Source organism: Sycon ciliatum, chromosome 2, assembly GCF_964019385.1.
Source record: "Sycon ciliatum chromosome 2, ocSycCili1.1, whole genome shotgun sequence".
Classification (NCBI taxonomy): domain Eukaryota; kingdom Metazoa; phylum Porifera; class Calcarea; order Leucosolenida; family Sycettidae; genus Sycon; species Sycon ciliatum.
This window is the reverse complement of record NC_088644.1, coordinates 12,484,962-12,499,755: the sequence shown is the minus strand read 5'-3', so window position 1 is coordinate 12,499,755 and position 14,794 is coordinate 12,484,962. Positions and strand designations below refer to the sequence as shown.

The 14,794-nt window shown below is 47.3% G+C and overlaps 1 long non-coding RNA gene across 1 annotated transcript in view; it reads left to right on the top strand.

The window, feature by feature from the left end:
- Positions 1–14,794, top strand: part of LOC135810736 (uncharacterized) — a 64,452-nt gene that overhangs the window by 46,391 nt on the left and 3,267 nt on the right. The window lies entirely within an intron of this gene.

The following is a 14,794-nucleotide window of genomic DNA, read 5'->3' as shown; positions in this document are numbered from 1 at the left end:
TTTATGAAACGTTGTGGATCGATTGTACGGGAAAAGGATAAAATACACGTTTTTCCGGAGCAAAATGGAGCAAAATATCGAGTTTCTTGTGCCAGGCTCGGCAAAATATCGAAGATTTCGCAGCAACATTTTGCGGTAAAATATCGAGGCGAGCGGAACAGAATCTGTCTGGGCCTATACGCCTAGTACAGTATAGTGCAGGGTGCAGGCTAGATCTACAGTCCATTTCAAAACTACAATAATACATGTACATGTACATGTACGCGTCTATACAGTCATATAGACGCGTAGATCTACCTAGGCAAAAACCGTTATGCCAGCATAATTATTATATCACATAAAATCTGTGATCACTTTGTGCATAAATTTTTCCAAATTGGGCGTCTGTTATCCAATCGTTTAGAAACTGTATGAGAGTAATTGTGGAGCGGACCTGAGCAATATTCCGAAAACTATTCTCAAAAAGTTCCAGCCAAATTTGAAATGTTTCAAAAACCCTAAGCGTCTATAGTTTTGAAATGGACTGTAGGCCCAGACAGATTCTGCAAATCTGCTCCGCTCGCCTCGATATTTTGCCGCAAAATGTTGCTGCGAAATCTTCGACATTTTGCCGAGCCTGGCACAAGAAACTTGATATTTTGTATTTTGCTCCGGAAAAACGTGTATTTTATCCACTTCCCGGCTCCCCAATTCCCGTACAACCGTTTTCATAAAAATCGCAGGGTCGGTTTCAACGCGGGTTTCCACGCCCGTGTCCCTGAGTTCTTCCAAAATCATGTCGATCCATGATAGTGAATCCCAGTGATATTTCGGTGACATGATCTCGTCCTGGGCAGTGTATCCTGCTGAACGGGTAAGAAACAAGGAAATCCAAGGCAGGCATCGATTTAGTCATTTTACCCAACATCTCGATATTTTCTCCGATTTTGCCGGCAGTTTCCGCTGTTCCAATTCTTCGATATTTTGCCTAAAGAATTGGCGGCAGGATCTGTCTGGGCCTACTGCTAGCCCTTTCCCAAAGGTGCTCGCCCTTTTTTCGCCCTTTTTGGCCCTTTTTGGAAAAGCCCGTTTCTTTCGCCCTTTATTTCAAGTTAGCTGAAAAAGTGCTAAAATCTGTTTGCGATCACAGTTTCCGAGTGCTCGATGGGCCTTGGAAGTTGGCACGCCGCTTTTTTGGGGGGCAACAAGTTGGTGAAGCTTGTACACAATGCTGTAAAAAGTGGTTTTTTTGAACTTTACCGTTCCTATTTTGCCTTTCGTGAACCCATAAATGGAAGAATGCGTATTCATTTCTCAGCTTGGGTTCATATCTGAACATGTATCATGGCTATGCTTCACAGAAAAAAGAGCACTTTTTGCCTGTTTTCACTGAAAAAAGAGCACTTTTTCAGCATATTTTGAGGGACGCGAAAAGCACTAAGTGCGAATTAAAAAAGCACCTTTGGGAAAGGGCTACCTACTGCAGGCTGCAGCAGCATGCCAGCAGTTAGGGACCGGCGGATTCTACTCGAAAAGGTGGCAGATTCTGCTCGAAAAGCAGTGAAATTGGCAGAACCATACCAACCTTATGGCGGGCAATTCCTCGAATTCTGGTCCATTTCTTTATCCACATACCAAATATGCATGAAACTTACCAGAAAAAGTACCGAATTCTGCCAATTTTTCTGCCGGCAGAACTGGGCCGCCGGACCCTACCAGCAGTGCAGCTCAGGGAGCCCTACATGTGTAGAGCTCCCTGGTGCAGCAGCAGGCGGTGCCACAACCATGACAACTGCACAAGTATTTATAATATAGTTAGTTTGGCAAAACGACAGCGGCTAAGACTTAGTAACAACCTCTCTAGGCTCTCTCTCTCTCTCTCTCTCTCTCTCTCTCTCTCTCTCTCTCTCTCTCTCTCTCTCTCTCCCTCTCTCTCTTTATCTCACTCCGGCCCATGATCCAGCATCATCAGAGACTTGGGGATCTCCTGATGCAAATCATGCAATAGAAATAAAGCCGCTAGGCCTGTGGGACTGCCCTATTCAAAATTTAATAATAATCATAATAATAATAAATAAATAGCAATGAAAAATATCAATTGTGCACTCATAACCATGTATAAACAATTAAAATGAAACAATTCCAGAACGTTTTCGTGTGACTATCATCAGTGGAACATCGTCACATAGTAAGAATTACTAAAACAACCAGTTATATAGCTAGAGTAATATGTGAGATATAGAGAATGAATGTGTGTGTGTGTGTGTGTGCATGTGTGAGATATAGAGAATGAATGTGTATGTGTGTGTGTGTGTGTGTGCGTGTGTGTGTGTGTGGGTGTGTGTGTGAGAGAGAGAGAGAGAGATTTAGAAAATGTGTGTGCGGACGCGCGTGTGAGTGTATGTGTATGTGAGAAAAGGGAGAGAGTGTGGGTGTATGTTTGTGTAGTGGTGTGGGCATGTGTGGATTTGGCATTTGTGCCCAGCTCTATTCTATATCATTCATGCCGGAACTACTGCTGCATAGGCCCAAATCTGAAGACTTGGCAACTTCACGCCTGCACCTGACTCTTGCGCTATGATACGCGTCGCCTATGACCAGATGACACCCCTCAGAATTTCCCACCTTGCTCCCCCTTATGTTCTGGCTGCCCGTTTTGGATTCATCAGTTGCCTGATGATCGTAGAAATACGTGAAACTCAGAGTTGTAACAAAGCTTCCAAACTCTCTCTTGTGTAGCTAGAGTAATATGAAAAGAAGCGTGAGAATGCAGCACAGCTAGCTAGCGGCTAGCTGTGCTGCATTCTCACGCTTCTTTTCATATTACTCTAGCTATATAACTGGTTGTTTTAGTGATTCTTACTATGTAACGATGTTCCACTGATGATAGTCACACGAAAACGTTCTGGAATTGTTTCATTTTAATGATACATGGTTATGAGTGCACAATTGATATTTTTCATTGCTATTTTACGACTGTTGTCTCCTCGTCGGTTATTTAAATAAATAAATAAACAATGTGAAGAAGTGGTTGGTGCGACTAAATAAATAAACAGGGAGGAAAACTATGATTACAGACTAAAGTATATGCTACATAATGAGCAATAAAAACAGGGCTGGGTTGTTCATAACAAAGCAATTTTATGTCCAGGGATATACCATTACAGACAAATTTAAAACTTTTCACGTGCAAGCGATATTGCTGCTGAAATTTAGAAAGTGAATCCGGCTCAAGTTGGGATGTCAGCCTTGGTGGAACTGCAGTTCCACAGCCTTCCGATTTTATGCAGAAAGAGAGAAGAAGAGATGCGGCCCGCATGATGAGAATTGAAAATCAGTTTGTTTGGTCGGCGTGCGCTAGAAGAGATATGGATGTCAAAGCGGGATAGATAATCTGGGTGCCAATGGATATTGTTATTATTATTACTTGCATGTACGCGTTGGAGTCACCCATGCAAGCATGATCCACAACTTCGCTTATGCTGAACATGATAAGCAGGACTATGACAGGGGAAAAAATGAGCTAGAACGATGATAATAATAATTATGATAACAATATCATAATTTATCACTCATCTATATCGACCTCCACTAATTCTCGTGATCCTTGACTGGTCCTATATTACCAAGAGTGGTATCTTCTCGACGGCAGAGCGCAGCGACAGAGGCGAGAAGTATTTTCTCGTCACAGCGGTTTTTTCTCGTGTTTTTTCTCACAAGTGAGCAGTCATCTGATCAATTTCTTTTTTACTCGTACATCTTCACATGTTCTCTAAACCGCTGCGCATGAGCACGACTGGCCAGTCGTCTTGAGGTAGCCTTTTCGACACCACGTTCTTTTTCGTCTTTCCAACAGACATTTTATCCAATTTTTTCTCTCACCAGCATGGCTGAGAACGCATCTGCTCCCGCTTCAGCTTCGTCCGCCACGCCAGACTGGGCAACGAACCTGACACAACTTGTCAAAGAGCAGCATGCTCTAGCAGAGAAGTCTGTCTCTGAAATGGAGGCATGCAAGAAGCAACTGGAAACTGCCACTGCGGAGTTGCATCGCCTCAAAGCAAAGCAAACAACTACTTACTCCTTTCGTAAGGAGAGCTGCAAGGAGCATCACGACTTCGTGGACCAGGTGGAGGCGAAGCTGGAGGACGCGGCCCGGACCATCCCGGATGGACCTGCCAAAACCGCCATCATGGAAGGTATGTCCTTATGCGACAAAAGGAAGAAAATTATAAAAATCGCCGACAAATATGACTGGGCCACGGCGATCCAGTACAAAGGCGAGCATGACATTGCCGACGATGACGAGGACGCGAAAAGGATCAAGAGGGCTGAGACTGAAGTGGAGAAGACCAGGCGACAGAGCCGATCAGTGAGGCCCAGTTCTAGTTTTCGTCCTCACTACGAGCCATATTCGCCGCGGAGCTCCAGGGTCCCTCCAGCTCCGCGAACCGACCAGCAGTCGTCTGCTGCCCCGTCGGCGAAAGTCGTATGCTTCGCCTGCGGAAAACCTGGCCACTGGGCCAAGCTTTGCCCAGACGCAGCCTCTGGAAACGCTAGGAGAGCTCGATGAGCCAGAGAATTATCACTTGAATCACGCGTATCCTCAATCGTATCCTCAATGTAATATTGCTGAGTTGATCTATCCTATGCATTCTGCCAATGATTTTTATTGTGAATCATCCTCGTCGTGTAATGTTGTACTCAGCGGTCGCCTTCGTAATTGTTTAAGTTTTTGGTCATCTATTGGCTGCTCGTCCTTCACATTCAATGTATTAAGTAATGGTTACTATCTACCGTTCACAACCACTCCCACACCCTATGCTGCAAAAAATCACTCAAGCTGTTTCAAACATGTATCATTTGTGTCCGAAGCTATCGTCAGTTTACTATCTGCAAAATGCATAGAGAAAACCACTGCTGACAAGATCAGCATTTGTAGCCCTCTAGGTGTAGTTGAGCAGAAAAAGCTGAGGCTGATCCTAGACCTGCGATATCTCAACAAGCACCTCCTGGCACCTAGGTTCAAATACGAGGATATCAGCACCCTTCGAACCATGTTTGAAACGGGGGAGTATTTTTTCTCGTTCGACCTGAAGTCCGCTTACCACCATATCGACATTGATCCCAGGTATCACAAATATTTGGGATTCAAATGGCGAGGAGAGCTCTACACATTTACAGTGTTACCTTTCGGACTCTGCACCGCACCATATGTATTTACGAAAATCACCAGAGATCTGGTGCACTGGTGGAGACGCAATGGTCACAAATTGTTCATGTTAGACTGTGAGCCAGGCACCAAAAATCCTGTTAGAATTTTTTTTCGTTCCGACCTTGAGCGTACCGCAATTTTTTTCCCCAGTTCGTTTCATCTACTCGACTAGATACGAATTCAGCTTGTTGTCACTTCCAAATCAGGCACGAACATGCCCAAATAGAAGGGAGAAACTACTTTGGCCAAATCAATAGCCGCCATCGACAAGAACCAAGGTCACAAGAGCTGGAGCGGACTTCTGTTGCACCACTGACCTCGCAAAAATGTACGGTGGTGCAAACCCAGCCGCATCATGACGATGTTTTTTCGTGGTTTCTATAGTATTGTGTGCAGTGCTAGTGCAGCGCAGTGGCAGTACGAACATCATCATGTCAATCATATCAGTGTGCTAGCATGCTTGCTGCTGATCAGTCAAGCTAAACTAAAGGTTTTTGTAATCTGTTGGAGCAGAAATACATGTAGAACGTACAATGTACCTTATCTCCGGAGAGCTAATAACTGTTTCGATCTTTTATACTGAAGTGCTTCAGACTATGATTAATTGTATCTTTCCGCTTGTGTTCTGTACATACAATGGGTAATGGAACTAATGCTTCAAAATAATTATTATTATTATAGTTCAAATAAACTACAGATCTGTATCTACCGGTATACCCCTGCGGTCCTCTAACGTTACTGGTTACGGTCATTGCTCTACCCTTTGCACTTATAAGTTAGGAAGCAATACAGCAGTACTTACGAAGTAACGTTACATTGATCAGTTATATGAGTGCAAATATACAAATCCTGTATCCAGCAACTTCTTTAACATTATTCTGCCATACTGTACATGTATATATTATAGAGATGTAGAGGGTGAAATGAGCATTGCACCGGATTAAACCAGATTCTCCTGGCTGTTGTTGATGGTCTTTTCCAACCGTTGTCTGGAGAATTCGCTGCTGCTGGGCTTTGTATATTGAATGCCACCTGTTTGTTCTGTACATTATCATTCCTGAAATGCATTTCGTGGTTGTCGGCACCATTTCATGTGCACTTACCTACCAGTGCATCGTCACTTCGAGTAATATTTAAAATGTGCACGTACTTTATACAATGCACTTATGCGTAATTCTATAATTTTTGGCCACGTATAGTTATTTTAACCCAGCTGCAATGACGCTTGATATACATTTCTTCGTCCAGTGCCGTTGCCTGCTGAAAAAAGTAAGAAACACCTTCAAAATAGCATGTTGCTATGTCAGTTGCTATGTAGTTGCTATGGAAACGGGGTATGTTAAGATAATTGCTTATTTTGACTTCCCTGCAAGCTTCCCAAACTGACAACAATCAAAAATGATCTTCTATTAGGTCTCTCCACATGCTAAAAGAACAAAATCGCGGTACACCCAAAGTGGGAACGAAAATCATGAATTCATGCACTTGGCTCACAGTCTATGTATCTAGACGACGGTGCGGGGGCAGAATCGTCACAGACTGCTGCTAGTAAGCTTGCTGATATTGTTCGGGCAGACATCCTGAAATCAGGTTTTATTCTCAGTGAGAAAAGCCGATTCACACCATCACAACAGGGAGACATGCTGGGCTTCCATGTTGACCTGGCCCAGGGCACCATCAAGGTGACCGAAGCGCGCGTAGAGAAACTCTCGCACCTCCTGACCACAACAAACCTTGATCATGCCACAGCCAGAGAAGTAGCCAAAATCGCAGGCTCCATCATCTCAATGAGCCCAGCTTTCGGTACGGTAACACGGCTACAAACTAGAGCAATGTATGAGGCTATCTCCACAGCCGCCTCGTGGGAGGAGATTGTACATGCGACTCCCCAGCTCCGCAATGAAATCACGTTTTGGTCGGAAAGCTTCCATAAATTCCACGGCCGCCCGCTGAGGCCCCTCGTAGCAGCGTCTGCAGTTCTCACTTGGTCAGATGCCAGCGAAACTGGGTGGGGCGGATACTCCGTTTCAAAGCTCGGCACCTGCGTTGCCAGAGGACCGCTTCCACCAGAGGTACGTGAAACAAGCAGCACTCTCCGTGAGCTCATTGCCGTTAGATACGTGATACTATCTCTATTACCAGTCTTGTCAGGATGCGAAGTGATCCACCGATCAGATAATCAGGCGGCAGTCGCGATAATCGCATCTGGCAGCAAACACCCCCATCTTCACGACGAAGCCCTGGCACTCTTCCGTATCTGCATCCGACAAGGTATCACGTTCCGGGCAGAGTGGATACCTCGGGAAGAGAATGAGAGAGCTGACTTCTTCTCAAAGGTGAAGGACCAGGACGATTGGCAGCTTGCGCCAGACGTCTTCCTAATGCTTGACCGGAAATGGGGCCCACATACAATCGACCGCTTCGCTACTCCGCAGAACGCTCAGATGCAGCGCTTCTGCAGTAGATGGTGGTCCCCAGGCTGCACGTCTGTGGACGCATTCTCCGTGAGCTGGAACGACGAGAACAATTGGATCGAACCTCCAATCCACCTCATCGGTCGCACGATTCGCCACATGCAAGCTTGCCACGCAGACGGCACTCTGATCCTCCCTTTCTGGCCTTCGGCCACATGGTGGCCACTGCTATGGTCTCCAGCGGGCTTCCGAGATATGGTGGTCGATCATATGGTCATCCCGCCTCGGGAGAACCTTTTCATCTCGGGTGAGTGTAAGTGGAACCTCTTCGGCAGCGATAGCCCAACATGCGAAGTACTCGCTGTAAGAGTCTGCGGATGCGGCCGGCACAAGCCCAACCGCCCCAGGCAAGGGCCGCCTTAATCCCGAACAACAACCCGGAAGAACAGCGGCCGGAAGCCAGCATCGTTCAGCGGGCAGCGTCAGTCAACTGTCAGCGTCACCCAGCAGTCAGCATCAGTCAGCAGTCAGCATCAGCCAGCAGTCAGCATCAGTCAGCGGCCAGCATCAGTCAGCGGCCAGCATCAGTCAGCGGCCAGCATCAGTCAGCGGTCAGCATCAGCCAGCGGTCAGCGTCAGTCAGCATCAGCCAGCAGTCAGCATCAGTCAGCGGTCAGCGTCAGTCAGCAGTCAGCGTCATTCAGCAGTCAGCATCAGTCAGCGGTCAGCATCAGTCAGCGGTCAGCGTCATTCAGCAGTGTAAACTCACATCCTCACTGTGGTGATGCTGCCAATCATGCAATCTGATACATTTTCGTGTCTCATGTTCAACTTCTCTGTTTTTGTTTAGCAGCAACCCCCATCCCCCCTTACGCACTAATTCCGGCCATATAGGCCGATCTATTTCTACCCAGAGCAATACAACCGCAAGGCGAGATTTCCGTCAAATATTTCTGCACACGAGGTAGTTGGTGTGATAGCATACACGGTCAGACAGCGTACCACCCTGAACTACCGTGAAACGGGGTAGACGGAGTCCGGGCTGCCGCTGGCACAAAAGGGTAGCTACACAATGTCAGCGATGCAGGGCGCTCCTTTTCCAAGTCTAAACCGGCGCAAGCCACATTACGGGGGCTGTATAGTGCTGCTGCTCGCTGGATACTTATTCTAACTTACGCTCCCAATGTTGGTAACTACCATGCCGGCAAACCTGTCGGCGTGGTGGCCGCCCCTTCCCCTGTCCTTGTCCCTTCTTCTGGTCTTATGCTTCTTCCCTACAGCCCCACAACATATCCCGGGTTGGACGGCACTGGAGCAACTAGCGAAGGAGGACAGCGCTATCGGCAAGCTGATGCACCTTCTGCCGAAAGTGATGCTGTGCGGGCACGCACCCTCGACCGTTCAGACGTACGCCAGAGGCTTCAATCGCTGGCATGCGTTCGCATCATCAGCCTCCCTCACCGCATTTCCCGCCGACGGTCTTCACGTTGGCCTCTACCTTGTCCACCTACTGCTGTCATCCTCATCACCGGCACCCGTTGCCACCGCTGTTGCAAGCATCTCCTGGGTGCACCAGAAAGCAACGCTCCCAGACCCCACCCGACACGCATGTGTCGCTCAGTGCCATCGGGCTGTGCAGAGATTGCTTGCGCGCCCTGTCAAGCCGAAGAAGGCACTCGTGTCCACGGAAGTGCAGCGCATCATCGAGCACTACTCCGACTCGTCCACTTCCCTGGATGACCTGCAGACAATCACCCTCATTGTCTTGGGCTTCTCCGCAATGCTGCGATGGGACGAGCTGCACCGCCTGACGCCTTCCGACATCAGTTTTACAGACACCCACATGGTGATCTCGCTGCAGCAGAGGAAGAACGACCAGTTTCGCAAAGGCCACCAGGTGTATATTGCCAGATCTGGGCTAACCACCTGTCCCGTCGAGCTGGTGCAGCGGTTCCTCACCGCTGGCAAGCATCTGCCCCACCAGCCTCTATTCTGTCGCTTGGGCAGCTGCCGCAAGCAGGCCATACTGAGGCCTATCGCCATCAGCTACTCGTGCGCCCTGGAGAAGGTGCGAAAATGCCTGGCCATCGTCGGCCTTGACCCCAAGGAGTACGGCCTTCACAGTATGCGCTCTGGAGCCGCATCTACTGCTGCCAGTGCTGGGACTGCTGACAGACTGATCAAGCGACATGGTGGTTGGAAGTCGGACTCCTCCAAGAATAGGTATATAGAGGAGTCGCTTCCCCAGCTCCTCCAGTTGTCTCAATCTCTTGGCCTATGACGTTGCTTAGTAGCGGAGGCCGAACACGGCGTTAGCTTGTCTACACCATACTCGTACAGATATGCGCATATATAGCTGAATTCGCGTTGTCCTCTGTCCACTTTCTTCCACTGCTCTGTCCCTACTATGCGTTGTCTAGCAGTCACACTTCTGGCCCTCCTAACCGCAATACAAATGTGCTGTTGTTTGGTGTGTAGCGAGTGTGGCTTATCGCTGTGCGAGAATGGTATCTTCTCGACGGCAGAGCGCAGCGACAGAGGCGAGAAGTATTTTCTCGTCACAGCGGTTTTTTCTCGTGTTTTTTCTCACAAGTGAGCAGTCATCTGATCAATTTCTTTTTTACTCGTACATCTTCACATGTTCTCTAAACCGCTGCGCATGAGCACGACTGGCCAGTCGTCTTGAGGTACCCACCCTCCCTCCCTGCTTTTTGTACTTGTCAGATTAGCCACTTGGGGTTTTACACCCGGTTTTTTCCCTCAAAAAAATAATGCGTCCGTCGGCGCGAGGGTTTTTTCCCGGCTGGCTCGGCCCAGACGAATTAATCTGACGGTCCCAAGTGGTGCTTCTGGTTTTCGGTCATTGCTCTCTCAGTTGCTGCCATTGCGTTGCTTTCACAGAATATCCATGTGCTCTGTCCCTTCTTCCGCTATTCTACAATTCCGCATCCTTCCATGTAAAAGAACGTGGTGTCACACTTCTGGCCCTCCTAACCGCAATACAAATGTGCTGTTGTTTGGTGTGTAGCGAGTGTGGCTTATCGCTGTGCGAGAATACAGGGTTATGTACTCTTGATTACCCATATCGCCGTAATATCGACCGCTTGTATCGACCACTTAGGCATTGTAATCTTTCGACTTTGGAGGGACTTAGAATTTTTCTCTCCACTTCAAAAAAGAAAGTTTGAAAGAAAGAAGACAAAGGAAGAAAACAAGCAGGATTCGAACCCACAACAGTATGAATCTCAGGCAACCCCTTATACCACCCAGCCACTGTGCCGCAGATGCTGAGCCCTGTTGTTCTTACAGTCTTGTACCCAAAATAGGCAACATCCTATGTACACTATAGTACAAATGCTATACTAAAAAGGTTAAAATAGCTCCTAAAGGTTCAAATTTTGGGGTTATGGCAAAAGACTCGTGATAAATAGGATATTGACCTCGACTTTGGTCTATATGGGAAATATAGGCCTCATAAAAGACCTCGGCGGACCTCGGTCTTTTACTGACTCGGCCTATATTTCCCATATAGACCTCGTCTTGGTCAATATCCTATACATATACAATGTAGCTCATTGGTATTGAAGATATGTCATTTATGAATATGTCTATAATTATTATGAATATTGCAGCCTGAGTGATAATGATAGTGCCAATGGATATACTTGAACAAAACAATGATGGAATTTGATATAAGTGCGTCGAAAGTGAAGGGATTCCAAATTACACAGCCTATTCAAATTATTCTTCGATTCATAGCGATCAAAATCAATCTCAGTCGCAGACCGCAGCAGACATCTGCAGATCTTTGCTTGTAAAATGTCAAGCAATTCTAGCTGGCCAGCGGTACGTCTGAAGCACCAGGCAGGGATAGCGTACTCTACTGTGGGTCGTACATATGACTATTAGCACTGCCACTGGGTACCAGGTGCATACCAGGGAGTCATAAACCCGGGTTTATACGACTCCTTGGTGCATACAATTATGTACGTCTCGAGACGAATTTAGCGGATCAACAACGCTTTGCTGGAGATAAATTCTCCTCAGGAGAACCCTCACTGGCCTCAGGGTAACTAGAAGGGTACCCGGAAGACGGGATCGCTCACGACGTTGGGATAACATACCAAACAACCTCCTCTCCGATTGAAAATTCTCCAAAAAGTAGGCGAAATGTACTCTTGAAGTACATGTACAAGTCATGGTATTACTATTAGGTATCGTGGAATTTCTTCATAAACTGGTGTTCGAGGTACACGGGTAGAGCCGACAAGAATCGATATAAATACCAATATATCGATCGTTAATGATATTGGTTGATCGTTAAGAGTTATTGAATGATCGTTTCAGCCCTAAGATAAACCTTGTTTTTGTTCAGACATGTTGTTGGTTGACAGCATGTAACAAGGTGGAGGACACCGTGTTCGGAAACAGTAACCTTTCTACAACCATCCACGGTTGGTAGAGCCCGGTCTGTTTAGACCATCTGAACCGTATGGGCCTTAATAGACTTATAAAAAGATTGTAGACCCGGTTCTGACGCTCTTTATTCGAGGGGAGTTGTTTAATATTAGAGACTTCTCCTAACATCAGTCGTGTATTCTGTGATCGCTCCTGGATGTCTAATTGATAGTCATAACAAATACAGTGTAGTAGCTATTTTAACCTGGATTGTTTTTCTGAACTCTTTTTTTCTTCCAACTTCTGCCCATGCCATGGGTCTAAGACCCATACGGTTCAGATGGTCTCAACGGACCGGGGCTCTACCAACCGTGGATGGTTGTAGAAAGGTCACTGTTTCCGAACACGGTGTCCTCCACCTTGTTACATGCTGTCAACCGACAACAAGACAAGTCATGTATGTGGGCTGGTGCATTCCACTTGCAAGAAACCGAGAAATCCCTCGTTACATGTACATGTACATTTACATCATCAGGGCTCACGCGCTCGGCAAAAGCCGTCTTCCCGCTCGACTCGATCGCTTCTGGACTGGAGACTCGTTGTTCTTGTTCGAGGGGTCTTCTCTCTCACTGTCACCTACCTTCGAGCTTCGTCTTGGCATCGAAAGTGAAGCCGAAGACGGCGAAGTGCCCCTGTGGAAACCCATACGGCATATCTTGTGTACGGCATATACATGTATCTCTGCAGCGAACCTAATGTACATCGCTCAAAGACACAGTACATTGTACATGATAATTATTTTAAAACCTTTGTTTGTTCAAACATGTTGTTAGTTGACAGCATGTAACAAGGTGGAGGACACCGTGTTCGAAATCAGTGACCTTTCTACAACCATCCACGGTTGGTAGAGCCCCGCGGTCGGTTGCGACCATCTGAACCGTAGACCTATGGGTGTTAGACCCGGTTCTGACCCTCTCTATTCCAGGGGAGTTGTCGTTGATCATGATGGTTGTAGAAAGGTCACGGAAAGGTCAATGTTTCCGAACACGGTGTCCTCCACCTTGTTACATGCCGCTAGTGTCAACCAACAACAATTTATTACATACTACTGTAAGACATGTATATATAACGAGGAAGCAAATCTAACGTTTTAACGGATGACATTTTTTCGTTGTAATAAGATCCGTTGAGGCCGTACTGCTTCATAATAATGTTGTGTGTGGATATGCCGGAATACTGCAAGATCGTTAACATATCTTCTCGTTAACCTACGAATTTTGGACAATCGTTAAATTTGTGACTCGTAATGATAAATATGGTGGTAAAGACACACCTGGCAATATGGCGGTAAACACACACCTGCCCACACACGCTCTCTAGGCTGCAAAGTTCTGGCACAGAGCTCTCCTTCTCACCACCACCACCACCATCAGTTCGCGCCTGGCGCCTGGTCGATGCATGGCTGGTGGTATCCGGCATAGCAGGCTGGTACATCAAGTAGCGCATGATATTTGTCAACCATAAGTACAGCTGCAGTGGTGTCTTCAACTACATTCTCCCGAGTCAAGCTCCGTATGAAGACATCCAAGAAGAAGATTGCCTGATGAGTCCAACGGGGACGAAACGTACGTCGCAATCGAGCTATGTCGCTGCTGTGTCATCATCTATGTGCCATGCGCTACTTGATGTATCAGCCTGCTATGCCGGATACCACCAGCCATGCATCGACCAGGCGCCAGGCGCGAACTGATGGTGGTGGTGGTGGTGGTGGTGGTGAGAAGGAGAGCTCTGTGCCAGAACTTTGCAGCCTAGAGAGCGTGTGTGGGCAGGTGTGTGTTTACCGCCATATTGCCAGGTGTGTCTTTACCACCATATTTATCAACCATAAGTACAGCTGCAGTGGTGTCTTCAACTACATTCTCCCGAGTCAAGCTCCGTATGAAGACATCCAAGAAGAAGATTGCCTGATGAGTCCAACGGGGACGAAACGTACGTCGCAATCGAGCTATGTCGCTGCTGTGTCATCATCTATGTGCCATGCGCTACTTGATGTATCAGCCTGCTATGCCGGATACCACCAGCCATGCATCGACCAGGCGCCAGGCGCGAACTGATGGTGGTGGTGGTGGTGGTGGTGGTGGTGAGAAGGAGAGCTCTGTGCCAGAACTTTGCAGCCTAGAGAGCGTGTGTGGGCAGGTGTGTGTTTACCGCCATATTGCCAGGTGTGTCTTTACCACCATATTTATCAACCATAAGTACAGCTGCAGTGGTGTCTTCAACTACATTCTCCCGAGTCAAGCTCCGTATGAAGACATCCAAGAAGAAGATTGCCTGATGAGTCCAACGGGGACGAAACGTACGTCGCAATCGAGCTATGTCGCTGCTGTGTCATCATCTATGTGCCATGCGCTACTTGATGTATCAGCCTGCTATGCCGGATACCACCAGCCATGCATCGACCAGGCGCCAGGCGCGAACTGATGGTGGTGGTGGTGGTGGTGGTGGTGAGAAGGAGAGCTCTGTGCCAGAACTTTGCAGCCTAGAGAGCGTGTGTGGGCAGGTGTGTGTTTACCGCCATATTGCCAGGTGTGTCTTTACCACCATATTTATCAACCATAAGTACAGCTGCAGTGGTGTCTTCAACTACATTCTCCCGAGTCAAGCTCCGTATGAAGACATCCAAGAAGAAGATTGCCTGATGAGTCCAACGGGGACGAAACGTACGTCGCAATCGAGCTATGTCGCTGCTGTGTCATCATCTATGTGCCATGCGCTACTTGATGTACCA